Source organism: Rana temporaria, chromosome 9 (genome assembly GCF_905171775.1).
Source record: "Rana temporaria chromosome 9, aRanTem1.1, whole genome shotgun sequence".
NCBI classification, from domain to species: domain Eukaryota; kingdom Metazoa; phylum Chordata; class Amphibia; order Anura; family Ranidae; genus Rana; species Rana temporaria.
In genome coordinates this window covers 138,329,242-138,343,439 of record NC_053497.1, presented here as the reverse complement: position 1 = coordinate 138,343,439, position 14,198 = coordinate 138,329,242, and the positions used below count along the sequence as shown (strand labels likewise).

The window sequence follows — 14,198 nt, the reverse complement described above, 5'->3', positions numbered from 1 at the left end:
ATACCCGGTAACCCCCACCCAGGCTGATAATCATTGGATCAGGGGACAAGCAAAGCAAAGCCAAATATACATTATATTATACAAATATAATTTATACGCATCACAAAAAAGGTTCTCACTTCCTGTTCCTCCTCAGTAAGCTGTTCTGGCTAACTAACCCCCAGCCAGAACAGCTCGGATGATGGGGGCAAGCTTACTGAGGAGAAACAGGAAGTGAGAAATTCAGACAAAGAAAAAAAAAATCATTTAGAAGGGAAATGGAAGGAAAAGGTAAGTGAACCAACAATGTACTAGCTTAAAGGAACCTATTTAGAAAATAAAAAACGAACCTTTATAACCCCTTTAACCACTTGCCGACCTCCTCATGTAGATATGCGTCAGCAGAATGGCACGGACAGGCACATGTACGTACCCGTCCTCTGCTTGACGTGGGTGGGGGGTCCGATCAGGACCCCCCCCCGGTACATGCGGCGGTCCTTAAGCCTCGGGGAGCAATCCGGGACGACGGCGCGGCTATTCGTTTATAGCCGCCCCGGAGCGATCGCTCCCCGGAGCTGAAGAACGGGGAGAGCCGTGTGTAAACACGGCTTCCCCGTGCTTCACTGTGGCGGCGCATCGATCGAGTCATCCCTTTTATAGGGAAGACTCGATCGATCACGTCAGTCCTACAGCCACACCCCCCTACAGTAGTAAACACACACTAAGTGTACACTAAATGTTACAGTGCCCCCTGTGGTTAACTCCCAAACTGCAACTGTCATTTTCACAATAAACAATGCAATTTAAATGCATTTTTTGCTGTGAAAATGACAATGGTCCCAAAAATGTGTCAAAATTGTCCGAAGTGTCCGCCATAATGTCGCAGTCACGAAAAAAAAATTGCTGATCGCCGCCATTAGTAGTAAAAAAAATAAAAATGCAATAAAACTATCCCCTATTTTGTAAACGCTATACATTTTGCGCAAACCAACCGATAAACGATTATTGCGTTTTTTTTAAACAAAAATAGGTAGAAGAATACGTATCGGCCTAAACTGAGGGAAATTTATTTTTTTATATATGTTTTTGGGGGATATTTATTATAGCAAAAAATATTGAATTTTTTTCAAAATTGTCGCTCTATTTTTGTTTATAGCGCAAAAAATAAAAACCGCAGAGGTGATCAAATACCACCAAAAGAAAGATCTATTTGTGGGGAAAAAAGGATGCCAATTTTGTTTGGGAGCCACGTCGCACGACCGCGCAATTGTCTGTTAAAGCGACGCAGTCCCGAACTGTAAAAACCCCTTGGGTCTTTAGGCAGCATATTGGTCCGGGGCTTAAGTGGTTAAAGCCTATTTCTATCTGTGTAGAGGATTTCCCTTCAGTTCCTTTCGCTGTGCCTCTCATCAGAAACAGAAAGTGAGGAGAAATCTCCCCAATGGGCCACAAACAGCAAAAAAAACTCTTCCCTATTCTATATAAAAAAACTTAAGGTACATGTTTTCCCCCCTAAATAGCTTCCTTTACCTTAGTGCAGGCCTCCTTCACTTACCTCATCCTTCCATTTTGCTTTTAAATGTCCTTATTTCTTCTGTTATTTCTGTTCTTCTGTCTGTAACTCCACACAGCAACTTTCTCCCTGGTGTGGAGAAAGCCTCTTGAGGGGGGGAGGGGGCTAGTAGGAGTGTCAGGACGCCCACTAACACACAGCTCCTTTCTCTATCTGCAAAGTAGAGAGTGTCCTGACCCTCCTGCTCGCCCCCTCAAGAGGCTTTCTCCACACCAGGAAGAAAGCCTTGCATTGCTGTGTGGAGTTACAGACAGAAGAACAGGAAGTGAGGATTTCTCAGAAGAAATAAGGACATTTAAAAGCAAAATGGAAGGATGAGGTAAGTGAAGGAGGACTGCACTAAGGTAAAGGAAGCTATTTAGGAAAAACATGTTTTACCTTTACAACCCCATTACGGAAAGTTTAAGCTGTAGACAGGCTTTCAAGTTAATCTGTAGGCTCATACAGTAGTATACCTGCATTGGGGTTGATTTACTAAAGTAAAATCCACTCTGCACTACAAGTGTACTTGGAAGTGCAGTCACTGTAGATCTGAGGGGAAAAACTGAAATGAGGGGAAGCTAAAATGCTGATTTTTTTCTTTCTTGTGTAGCGCTACCCCCGCAGGAGCCGCTGGTTTGTTGTTGGGATCGGCATATTAAGTTACCTCAAAGTTGTCTAGGGGTGCAGCTGATGAATAAAGTAGTGAGTGAATGTCCAGTACATGAAGAAAGGTTTTCAAATGCTTTGATTCAGGCCCAACATAGCCAACATCAACATGCAGTAGGAAGGAAAGGTTGATGAAGCGATAGAGAACTTGCGGTATCAGGCCTGGATATAGAAAGAGCAATCCTGCTCTCAGCAGCGCAATAATAGTAGTCACAGTTCGTCGCCACTCTAGCCAGAGTGGGTGAAGTGCCCCCGGACAGACTTCTGCCACAAGCCTGGCAGCCAAAGTGTCACTTTAGATTGCTGGGAGGAACAGGCCTCTGCCACCGGCCTGGCTCTAGGGCCTCTGTCACAGACCTGGCTCTAGGGCCTCTGCCACAGACCTGGCTCTAGGGCCTCTGCCACAGACCTGGCTCTAGGGCCTCTGCCACAGGCCTGGCTCTAGGGCCTCTGCCACAGACCTGGCTCTAGGGCCTCTGCCACAGACCTGGCTCTAGGGGCCTCTGCCACAGACCTGGCTCTAGGGGCCTCTGCCACAGACCTGGCTCTAGGGGCCTCTGCCACAGACCTGGCTCTAGGGGCCTCTGCCACAGACCTGGCTCTAGGGCCTCTGCCACAGGCCTGGCTCTAGGGCCTCTGCTACAGGCCTATTACTTGAATCAGCTAAACGAATTGAGCGAATCCTCCCAGTAAATTGAACATAGGTCACCGGATGACAGCAAAGAGTACCTGTCAGCATTCCAGTCACCAGATCCCCGATGGTTTGTTCAAACTCTGTTGGACAACCTGCCTCTGGGTTCTCCTCAAGCCGACCCCCCAATCGAGCGGCACCCAGCCTGGGATCTTCTCAGTAAAATGAGGGACCCAGTAAGTCACTGGGGCCCCTCTAAGCAATTTGGAGCTCCGCGTAGCATGTGACCCCGGCCTGGATGGCCATTGCCGGGGTCCGTTGGATGCGCGCACCCTAAAGGTGGATGCCGCACCTGGAACCCGCGGGAAGAATCAAAAAAGATGGCGTCCGCCCCAGATATATCCCTCCCCAGCATGCCCCGCGAGGGAAAAACTCCTCTAATTGGCTGCTGGGGAAAAGCAGCTCTGCCAGAACCCCTCTAGTGCCACCTGTCGCCCAGGGGTGGAAACAACACCCCTGGAGCGCAGACTGACCTACAGGACAGTTCTGGAATGACAGCAGCCCATAATTTAACAAATTGTGAATGGGAGTAAATAACTCTCCCCGCTCTGCCTAGTGACAATGACACTAATCACCGCTTCCTGTAATCGGAAGCGGTGATCACTGTCTTGTCACACACAGCCGATTCCCCCTACAGTAAGAATCACTCACTAGGGCACACTTAACCCCTACAGCGCCACCTAGTGGTTAACCCCTTCACTGCCAGTGCCATTTTCACAGAATACAGTGCATTTTGTATAGCACTGCTCGCTGTAAAAATGACAATGGTCCCAAAAATGTGTCAAAAGTGTCCGCCTTAATGTCGCAGTCACGAAAAAAAAAAACGCTGATCGCCGCCATTACTAGTAAAAAAAATATTAAGATGCCATAAAACTATCCCCTATTTTGTGGACGCTGTAACTTTTGCGCAAACTGATCAATAAACGTTTATTGCGATTTTATTTTACCAAAAATATGTAGAAGAATACGTATCGGCCTAAACTGAGGGGGAAAAAACATTTTTTTATATTTTTGGGGATATTTATTTTAGCAAAAAGTAAAAAATATAGATTTTTTTTTAAAAATTGTCACTATATTTCTGTTTATAGCGCAAAAAATAAAAACCGCAGAGGTGATCAAATACCACCAAAAGAAAGCTCCATTTGTGGGGAAAAAAGGACATAAATTTTGTTAGAGAGCCACATCGCACGACCGCGCAATTGTCAGTTAAAGCGAAGCAGTGCCGAATCGCAAAAAGTGGCCCGGTCTTTGACCAGCAAAATGGTCCGGGGTTGAAGTGGTTAAACCTTCCTGAAAACTCCTACCACTCTAAACCCCCTTTTATCCCTGTCTTGTCGCCCCTCCAGCTGGTATTCCTTTCCGTACTCCAGGCCTTACTGGAGGATGTGATCGGATCGCACATGTGGAAGAGGCCTTAAGAAAGCTGAAAATTCACTGTAAAACCATCTTAAAAATATATATTTTTTTAAAATCTATTTACCGTATTTATCGGGGTATTGCGCGTGCCGGTGTATAGCGTGCACCCCTAATGTGGACCCGCATTCCTGTAAAAAAAAAAAACATTTTCGTACTTACAGTTTTGGTGTCTTGCGCAGCGTCCTTCGGTGGCCTCGTCGGGTCCGGCGTCCGATCTGTGGCTTCAGTGGTGTCCTCCTCGTCGGGTCCGGCGTCCGTCTGCGGCTTCAGTGGTGTCCTCCTCGTCGGGTCCGGCGTCCGTCTGCGGCTTCAGTGGTGTCCTCCTCGTCGGGTCCGGGGTCCAGCGTCCGTCTGCGGCTTCGGTGGTGTCCTCCTCATCGGGTCCAGCGTCCGTCTGCGGCTTCAGTGGTGTCCTCCTCGTCGGGTCCAGCGTCCGTCTGCGGCTTCAGTGGTGTCCTCCTCGTCGGGTCCGGCGTCCGTCTGCGGCTTCAGTGGTGTCCTCCTCGTCGGGTCCGGCGTCCGTCTGCGGCTTCAGTGGTGTCCTCCTCGTCGGGTCCGGCGTCCGTCTGCGGCTTTAGTGGTGTCCTCCTCGTCAGGTCCGGCGTCCGTCTGCGGCTTCAGTGGTGTCCTCCTCGTCGGGTCCAGCGTCCGTCTGCGGCTTCAGTGGTGTCCTCCTCGTCGGGTCCGGGGTCCAGCGTCCGTCTGCGGCTTCGGTGGTGTCCTCCTCGTCGGGTCCGGCGTCTGTCTGCGGCTTCGGTGGTGTCCTCCTGGCTTCTCCCGCGTTGTTACCCGTCGAAACGCCGCTTCCCGCGCTCAGTTTGAATGCCTGCGCCGACATATACTGTCGTGCAGTACACTCGGCTACATTCGGCCAGGCTCGGCTTCGCTCGTGCTCACGCTCTGTGACTTTTATGCGTGAGCACGAGCCTGGCCGAATGTAGCCGAGTGTACTGCACTCGGTATATGTCGGCGCAGGCATTCAAACTGAGCGCGGGAAGCGTGTATCGGCGTATATCACGCACCCACGATTTTCCCCTTATTTTAAGGGGAAAAAACGTGCGCGGTATACGCCGATAAATACGGTATATACCAGATGAAAAAAACATAACATTTGCTTACACAGCACTACACTAGGGTAATAAACAAATCCTATATGGCGCACAAAGCTTTGTAGATTTATTGAGGAAAACACTTCACAGACTTTAAAGTTACCAGCAAATCACATAACTTTTTGGCAAAAACATCCGTATGGGTGTAGGTTAACTGGATGGAGAGTCACCAAGATAATGGACTTTCCAGGAAAGGAGGAGGAAGTTGTAATGGAATATTTTCCCTGCCTTGGGTGGATTATTTGGTGGATTAAAAATCTGTCAAGAAGCCAAAGATATCGCTATGTTCTTTCATTTTCTATGTTTGCTCGTGAATTGTGTTCACAGGCCATGAACTAAATCCACACAGTGTAAACACTGGAAATATTCAGTAGGGCTGCTTTAAAGGGGTTGTAAAGGTACGTTTTTTTTATTTTCTAAATGGGTTTCTTTAAGCTAGTGCATTGTTGGTTCACTTACCTTTTTCCTTCCATTTCCCTTCTAAATGTTTTTTTTCTTTGTCTGAGTTTCTCACTTCCTGTTTCTCCTCAGTAAGCTTGCCCCCATCATCTGGCTGGAAGTTAGTCAGCCAGGACAGCTTACTGAGGAGGAACAGGAAGTGAGAAATTCAGACAAAGAAAACAAAGAAAAAAAAAAAACATTTAGAAGTGAAATGGAAGGAAAAGGTAAGTGAACCAACAATGCACTAGCTTAAAGGAACCTATATAGAAAATAAAAAACAAACCTTTACAACCCCTTTAACCACTTCTGTTCCCGTGGGTTGGACCAGGATGATCTCGTGTAATAGCAATCCGAGCAGCTTACTAGCTGCTGGATTGCTATTACAAGCAGCAGAAGGGGCTCTCCCACCCGGCATCGGCTGTTCATAACAGTAAATTGGAATCAATGACATGGCATCACTTCCGGTTTACTCTGAAACCATTGGCGCCAGTTTTTTAAAAATCAAAACTTCTAAAGCATTCAAAAACACAGATCTTGGTGTTTTGAATGCCTTTACGTGCCAAGGAAGGATTTGGGGTCTTAGAGACCCCAGATCTCTCCATAAAGTGTACCCGTCACATGCCTATTGCTGTCACAAGGATGTTTACAAAAATTGGAAGTTTGGGTTAGAGAGGAGTTTCGAGGACACCAAAGCTCATCTCTACAGATCACCTACACCAGGGGTCTCCAAACTGTCTAAACAAAGGGCGAGTTTATTGTTTAGGGGGGCTGGACTGTGGCCCGGGGAATTGGTCATTTTTCTAGCATCAGTGGGAGTAAACATCACCACCTTTAGTATTAGTAGGAGGAATAGTGCCCCATCGTTGCCATCATTGGGAGAAACAGTTCCCCATTATTAGTGTCAGTGGGAGAAATGGTGCCCCATTGTTGATGTCAGTTGGCAGAATAGTGCCTCGTATCAGTGGGAGGAATAGTGCACCAGGGGCCAGATAAAGGCAAGCAAAGGGCCACAGTCTGGAGACCACTGGTGTACACCAACATCATCACAAAACTATCGGATAGGGCAACCTTGTGGGTCCAGCACATTCTTTCCACGTTCCCAAGTAGAGAAAGTCTGGCGAGGTTCCTTTTCTATCCAAAAGTTTTTGGTTTAAAAACATTGGGCTAGATTCAGGTATCTGCGCTTGATCCTACGGCGGCGCAGCGTATCGTATTTACGCTACGCCGCCGCAACTTACAGGAGCAAGTGCAGTATTCACAAAGCACTTGCTCCGTAAGTTGCGGCTGCGTAGCGTAAATGGGGCCGGCGTAAGCGCGCGTAATTCAAATGTGTAAGGGGGGGCGTGTTTTATGTTAATGTGTGTTGACCTGACGTCATTGACGTTTTGTACGAACGGCGCATGCGCCGTCCGTGTACATATCCCAGTGTGCATTGCTCCAAATGACGTCGCAAGGACGTCATTGGTTTCGACTTGAACGTAAATTACGTCCAGCCCTATTCGCGAACGACTTACGCAAACGACGTAAAAATCATATTGCATATTCTACGCCGAAAACAAAAGCGCCACCTAGCGGCCAGCGTGAGAATGCACCCTAAGATACGACGGCATAATAGAATTACGCCAGTCGGATCTTAGGCTAATGTCGGCGTATCTAGCTTTCTGAATACAGAAAGTAGATACGCCGGCGCAGCTTTGAATTTACGAGGCGTAATTACGGCGTAAGTCTTTGCTGAATCTAGCCCATTCTCTTCAGATTTCCAGCTGCAGCCTCTAATTGGGCAGCCTGGAGGAATATTCCGTGCGGTGCTACGATCAGAACATGGAGCCAGCGATGTGTAAATGGAGCAGACACTACAAAGGAATGTCTTGTCACCTCTAATTAGAGACAGGAGACTACACTACACTTCTGATTGTGCATTCTTCTGCCAAAACAGCCTTGTACAACACAGGAACTGACAAGATGAACCTGGAACTGAGCCAGAGAAGATGGAAGTGTATTAAGAGGATGATTAACTTCTGAAGAAAGGGTGCGGCCCCCTGTCACAAGTCATCAACCCAACAGGTTAGTTAAGGGTGAGGTCAGACACACGCATTCAGGAATGAGCTTTTATGAATGGTGCTAGCTTTATCGCATTGCCATGTGGTCTCAAGCTTGTCACAAAAAATTGGAGTTTGGTGCATTAGGGCTGTCAAAATACCCCAACAATTATGTAAAGAAATGGCCTGACAAACTCATTCCAATTATATCCGATTCTCTACATCCCTGTTGCCCAAACTGAGGCTTGAGGGTATATTTAAAACATGGTTTCCTGTTTGTGAAAGCTTTGAACTGTTGTTATACATTTACTTTAACACTTTCAGAACTTGCAAGATGTAACCCCTGAGGTACATACACCAATGGCTGAGAACCCATGGGTTACAGGCCTATGTTTATCGTCATTACAGGACTATGCCCATCCTCATTACAGGACTGTGCCCATCGTCATTATGGGACTGGGGCATTACAGGTCGTGCCCCATCGTCATTACAGGTCTGGGCCCATCGTCATTACAGGTCTGGGCCCATCGTCATTACAGGTCTGGGCCCATCGTCATTACAGGTCTGGGCCCATCGTCATTACAGGTCTGGGCCCATCGTCATTACAGGACGCCAACTTGGCACCGACTTGTAATGACGATGGGCACAATCGTCACTACAGGTCTGTGCCCATCGTCATTACGGGACTATGCCCATCGTCATTACAGGACTGTGCCCATCGTCATTATGGGACTGGGGCATTACAGGTCTGGGCCCATCGTCATTACAGGTCTGGGCCCATCGTCATTACAGGACGCCAACTTGGCACCGACTTGTAATGACGATGGGCACAATCGTCACTACAGGTCTGTGCCCATCGTCATTACACGACTAAGAGTTTGTAGCATATGCAGATATCTTGGGGTTTGATCCATACTGATCTTATTAATCAAGCCTCAACCTATAGAAGGTAAGTGGTTCATTCCATGCTACCTTAACCAAAAAAGTATGGTGCCAATGAGATTGTAAATGACTGTAATAAACAAAGATCTGAACATAGAAAAACCTACTCACTGCCCTAGTCAGAATTATTTAAAGTCAAATGTAAAGTGCCCACCGTCATTATGGGACTGGGGCATTACAGGTATAAGTACAGGTATAAGTATACGTACAGGTATAAGTACATCTATCGTCGTTACAGGTCTGTGCCCCATCGTCGTTACAGGTCTGTGCCCCATCGTCGTTACAGGTCTGTGCCCCATCGTCGTTACAGGTCTGTGCCCCATCGTCGTTACAGGTCTGTGCCCCATCGTCGTTACAGGTCTGTGCCCCATCGTCGTTACAGGTCTGTGCCCCATCGTCGTTACAGGTCTGTGCCCCATCGTCATTAAAGGGCGAGCCCCATCGTCATTAAAGGGCGAGCCCCATCGTCATTAAAGGGCGAGCCCCATCGTCATTAAAGGGCGAGCCCCATCGTCATTACAGGTCGTGCCCCATCGTCATTACAGGTCGTGCCCCATCGTCATTACAGGACTGTGCCCCATCGTCATTACAGGACTGTGCCCATCTCATCATTACAGGACAGTGCTCATCCTCATAAAGGACTGTACCAGATGTCACTGAGGCCGGGTTCACACTTATGTGAATTGGTTGCGGCTTAAACAGCATCCAATTTGCATAACAATATAAAATACATTGATTTTAATGAGGCTGGTTCACATATGTGCGATGCATTCGCACTGCCCAAAAAAAGTGTGTGTTTTCTAGGCATTGCGGTGAGAATTCAGGTGCGAATTAAGGCCCATTATCTTCTATGGGCACGCATCTGATTAGCAGATGTGTTCAGTTCTTATCAGGATTTCTCTCCTTCTCCTCAATACACTTCCCCCCCTCCCCCTCCCCTCTCCCAGGTCTCCAAATTTGCAGCTAAAACGGAGATGATCTGCTGAACAGCTCTCTTATCCCTTTGCAGAGATAAGAGAGCTGAAATTCGCACCACACAAGGGTGAACCCAGCCTAAAGGACAGTGTCCATCATCAATAAAGAATAGTGCCCATCCTCATTACTGGACTGTGCCCATCCTCATTACTGGACTGTGCCCATCCTCATTACTGGACTGTGCCCATCCTCATTACTGGACTGTGCCCATCCTCATTACTGGACTGTGCCCATCCTCATTACTGGACTGTGCCCATCCTCATTACTGGACTGTGCCCATCCTCATTACTGGACTGTGCCCATCCTCATTACTGGACTGTGCCCATCCTCATTACTGGACTGTGCCCATCCTCATTACTGGACTGTGCCCATCCTCATTACTGGACTGTGCCCATCCTCATTACTGGACTGTGCTTATTGTCATTACAGGACTGTGCCCACCATCATAGTTTGTACCATATGCAAATCCCTTAGATGAGGGTTTGAGTTATGACCTACCTTATTAAATAAGCCACCATCTATGGAAGGTAAGTGGTTCATTCTGTGCTACCTTAACCAAAAAGTGATCATGTTGTAAAATTATCTCATGAACACAAATCTGTACATACAGAAAACCTTATCCTAGATTTTAAAGAACATGACAACACACACTGCTATCTTCCTAGAATGACTGAAAATAAATTGCATCCACTTATTAATAATGTGATTTTAGGATGGTATATGATATGGTATATACGGTACCTACCTCCATAATCTGACCTTATACCCAGGTGAGAACAGGCTATATAAGACTACCCTGCTTTGGATTATTATGAACGCTGGAAGCTCTAGCTATTTATAAATGAATGAATAGTACACTGCAGTGCAGTTTTTCAAGGCTTAGATGCTCAGTAGCAGTTGAAGTTTGTGGAACAAAGGTAGGTGATCCAAGGATCCTAAATTTTCGGAAACTGGGGATTCCTGTCCCCAATTGATTGGGCTAGCGTTTTATTAACCACTTTGGTATGATGAATGGGGACCTATAGGACAGTAATCATATTGTAACTATTATGCCACGTACATACAATCGGAAATTCCGACAAGAAAAATCCGATGTGAGCTTTTGGTTGGAAATTCCGATCGTGTGTAGGCTCCATCTGAATCATTGAACTTTATTTTTCTCAGCTCGCTGTAGTGTTGTACGTCACCGCGATCTTGACGGTCGAAATTTTGTGTGACCGTGTGTATGCAACACAACTTTGAGCCAACATTCTGTCGGGAAAAAAAAATCCACGGTTTTCTTGTCCAAATTTCCGATCGTGTGTACACAGCATTAAGCATTATACAATATTCTTATTCGATTTCCTTTAGATTTACCTCCAACTATGTAGTGCAAGTGCCTGCCTGATTGCATACACATTAATACTGCAGCTGCCGACTTTTAATAAATGGACACTTACCTGTCCAAGGCGCCCGCGATGTCGGCAGCCGAAGCTGATCAATCGCTCAGCTCTTCGCTGCCCCCACCGCCATCCTCAGTGAGGGAATCAAGAAATGAAGCCTTGCGGCTTCACTTCCCGGTTCCCTACTGCGCATGCGCAAGTGGCGCGACACGCCCTCACTGGTCCCCGCTGTTTTCTGGGACCTGTGTGTTTCCCAGAAGACAGTGGGGGGACGTGAAGGGGGGGTGACTCCCGCGGGAGTCTATGCCCAGAAGTGGGTGCAAATACCTGTATTATACAGGTATCTGCACCCCCCTTCCCCCCTGAAAGGTGCCAAATGTGACACCGGAGGGGGGAGGGTTCCGAAAAGCGGAGGTTCCATTTTGGTGCGGACCTCCGCTTTAAAAATAGATTAAAGCAAAGATGCAATCCATAGAATCGTCAGCGTTCTTCGGGGGAAATTGAAATCTCTGCTCCAGCCATAAACTTTTTAATTTAGTTTTGGATGGACAGGGAGAATTAGGAACTCTGTTAGGTTGGTATTGCTGTCTGTATGCAGTTTCACTTTGAGTGTTTCTGCAGTGCTTTTTGCATCTTTTATGTTTTTTTTGTTGTAGGGCAGGTTAAAAAACGCCAATCGTTACAAAATTGCAGTAAAAACGCACAAAATGCTTTACTGCAGCTTCTCTATTGAAGTCTATTAAATCAAAAACACACAAAAAAGCTCAGTTTTGCATTTTAAAAAAGTCCCTGACCCTTTCCAAAAACACAGAGGCACAAAAATGCATTGATGTCATAGGTGTGCGCAGCCTATTGCATTAGGGTGTGCACCCCAAAGCCCAAACACACACTACCGATCGCTCATGGTGCTCATTCAGAAAGGGAAGGGGTCAGTAAAATACATATTTACTGGCCCCTTCCCCACTTCTAAAACATTCCAGCAGCAACAGCCGATAGGAGAGGAGGGAAGCTGGCAGCACTGCGGGGGGGCAGATGGGAGCGAGGGCAGTAGAGGAAATCTGTGCTGCACAGGGTGATTAGGGTGTGCCTGGGCACACCTGGCACACCCTGTGCGCATGCCTATGATTGATGTCAACGTGTTCCATAGGAGCCCGTTTTAACGAAAAATGTCCTGCGTTTCTGCAACAACAACAAAAACATAGAAAACGCATTGGTTTGAATGGAGCCTTAGGGAGATCTTCTCTTCTACAGAAACTGAAACACGTTGGGGTCCTTTTCACATGAGCCCAGAGGACTACACTTTGCTCAGCGCTGGGATCGATCTGATGCCAGCTGAAAAGGCGGATGACAGGTGCGTCTCCGCTCACTGTGCTGAGATGGACCTGTCAGAGCCCCGCTTTCCTCTATGGGGAGGTCAGATGAAAATGGACCACCTGTCTGTTTACAACCGATCAGCCAGACGAATGGAAAATAGGCTCACCATCCGTCTAGATTCCAGGGACAGGATCAGATCAGATAGCAGTGGGTGACAGTGGACATAGAGGTGAAAGGAGCATCCGATCAGGTCCGCCTGAAAAACTGACAGGCGGACCTGATCAGAAACTCTGTGTGAAAGGGGCCCTAAGCAGACAGAGGAAGGTTTAGAACTTCTGTCAATATTTAATTGCTTGTATAGGGGCCACGATGAGAGGAAGCAAGGGAAATCTCCCGAGTGGGGACAAAAACAACAATCCTAAACTTGTATCCCTCTTCAAAAACAACAACAAAAAAATAATAAATAAATAATAATAAAAAAACAACAAAAAAAAGACACGGGAGCCCAGAATACCTCAATCGGAGATGACGCAAGCTATGAATAACATTACCAGCTTTGCTCCACTTTCCACAGAACCCCCCCATTACCAAAAGCTCTTCACTTCAATTCAGAAACGTGAGCAGAGTTTACTAAGGCTGGAGTAGCACATGACAACCAATCAGCTTCTAGATATTATTGTCAAAGCCTAACTAAACAAGATAAGGCTAGAAGCTGATTGGTTGCCATGCACAGCTGCTCTATTCTTAGTCAATTCAATGCATCTGGCTGGGAACTGCAAGCCCCATCATTGCTCACCAAGATCTGAAAATGCTGGCTGCCTGGCTGTCTCTGTGAGGCACTGTGCAAGTCAAATTAAAGTGACTACGCCAGGCAACTAGCCATCTCAGATCAGCCATGGCACTGTGCCTGGTTCTCTGGCTACAGGTTTCCTAGAGTCTCCCAGTGCCTCTTCCTAGCATGCCGGCTAGTAATGTGTCAGCCCTAGCCCCTGTTTTGGCCTGCCTTTTTATAGAAGCAGCAAGCACTGCTGTAACCTGCATGTGAGCAGTCATAGACAGAGATGGTGGTAGAAGAAGAGGAGGACAGGGAGAGATCAGAGGGGAGACAGAAGCACGGCAGCAGAAAGAGGTGATGATGATGATGCCCAAAGGGCAGAGTACTCACAGAGCTCACAGTGCAGGCTGGTGTGTCTGTGCTCAGCCAGTGCATACAACACATGCTTTACATAGCAAGCAGTGGCAGGGGAGGGCAGGGGGTGTGGTGATGACGTCACTCCCAGTACCTGCCTAGCTGTCAATGCTGTTCTTGCACTGATTGCTGATCTCCAGGGGGTGGGGGCCAGTACCAGGGTGCCAGGGCCATCTCACCTGATCATCACAAGAGAACAGTCCTAAGAAGAATCTGTCTTCAGGCACAGAGGTGTACAGCCATAGCACATTATTACACATGAGCCAAGTGTATGCAAAGACAAAACTTTATTTTTTTCTAGTCCATCAAAAAAATAAAAAAATATGCCAGCTCATATTCTTTAGGCTCCGTTCACATCTATGCATCCCGAATCGCGGGCAAAATCGAGTACAAGAACTTCTTTTGGGACGACAGGCGTCCCACGATTCTGTTTTGCGCGATTTTACAGCGATTTATCGGGTGACAATCGCTGCGATCGGGGTGCCATTGGCATTGATGGG

At 47.2% G+C, this 14,198-nt stretch overlaps 1 protein-coding gene across 1 annotated transcript in view; it reads right to left on the bottom strand.

Annotated features, from left to right (window-relative positions):
- Positions 1-13,745, bottom strand: part of ASS1 (argininosuccinate synthase 1) — a 159,979-nt gene extending 146,234 nt beyond the window's left edge. The window contains exon 1 of the mRNA XM_040324650.1: positions 13,675-13,745. The gene's annotated coding sequence lies outside the window, so the exon portion shown is untranslated. The remainder of the gene's footprint in view (positions 1-13,674) is intronic.
- Positions 13,746-14,198: the final 453 nt, after the last annotated feature.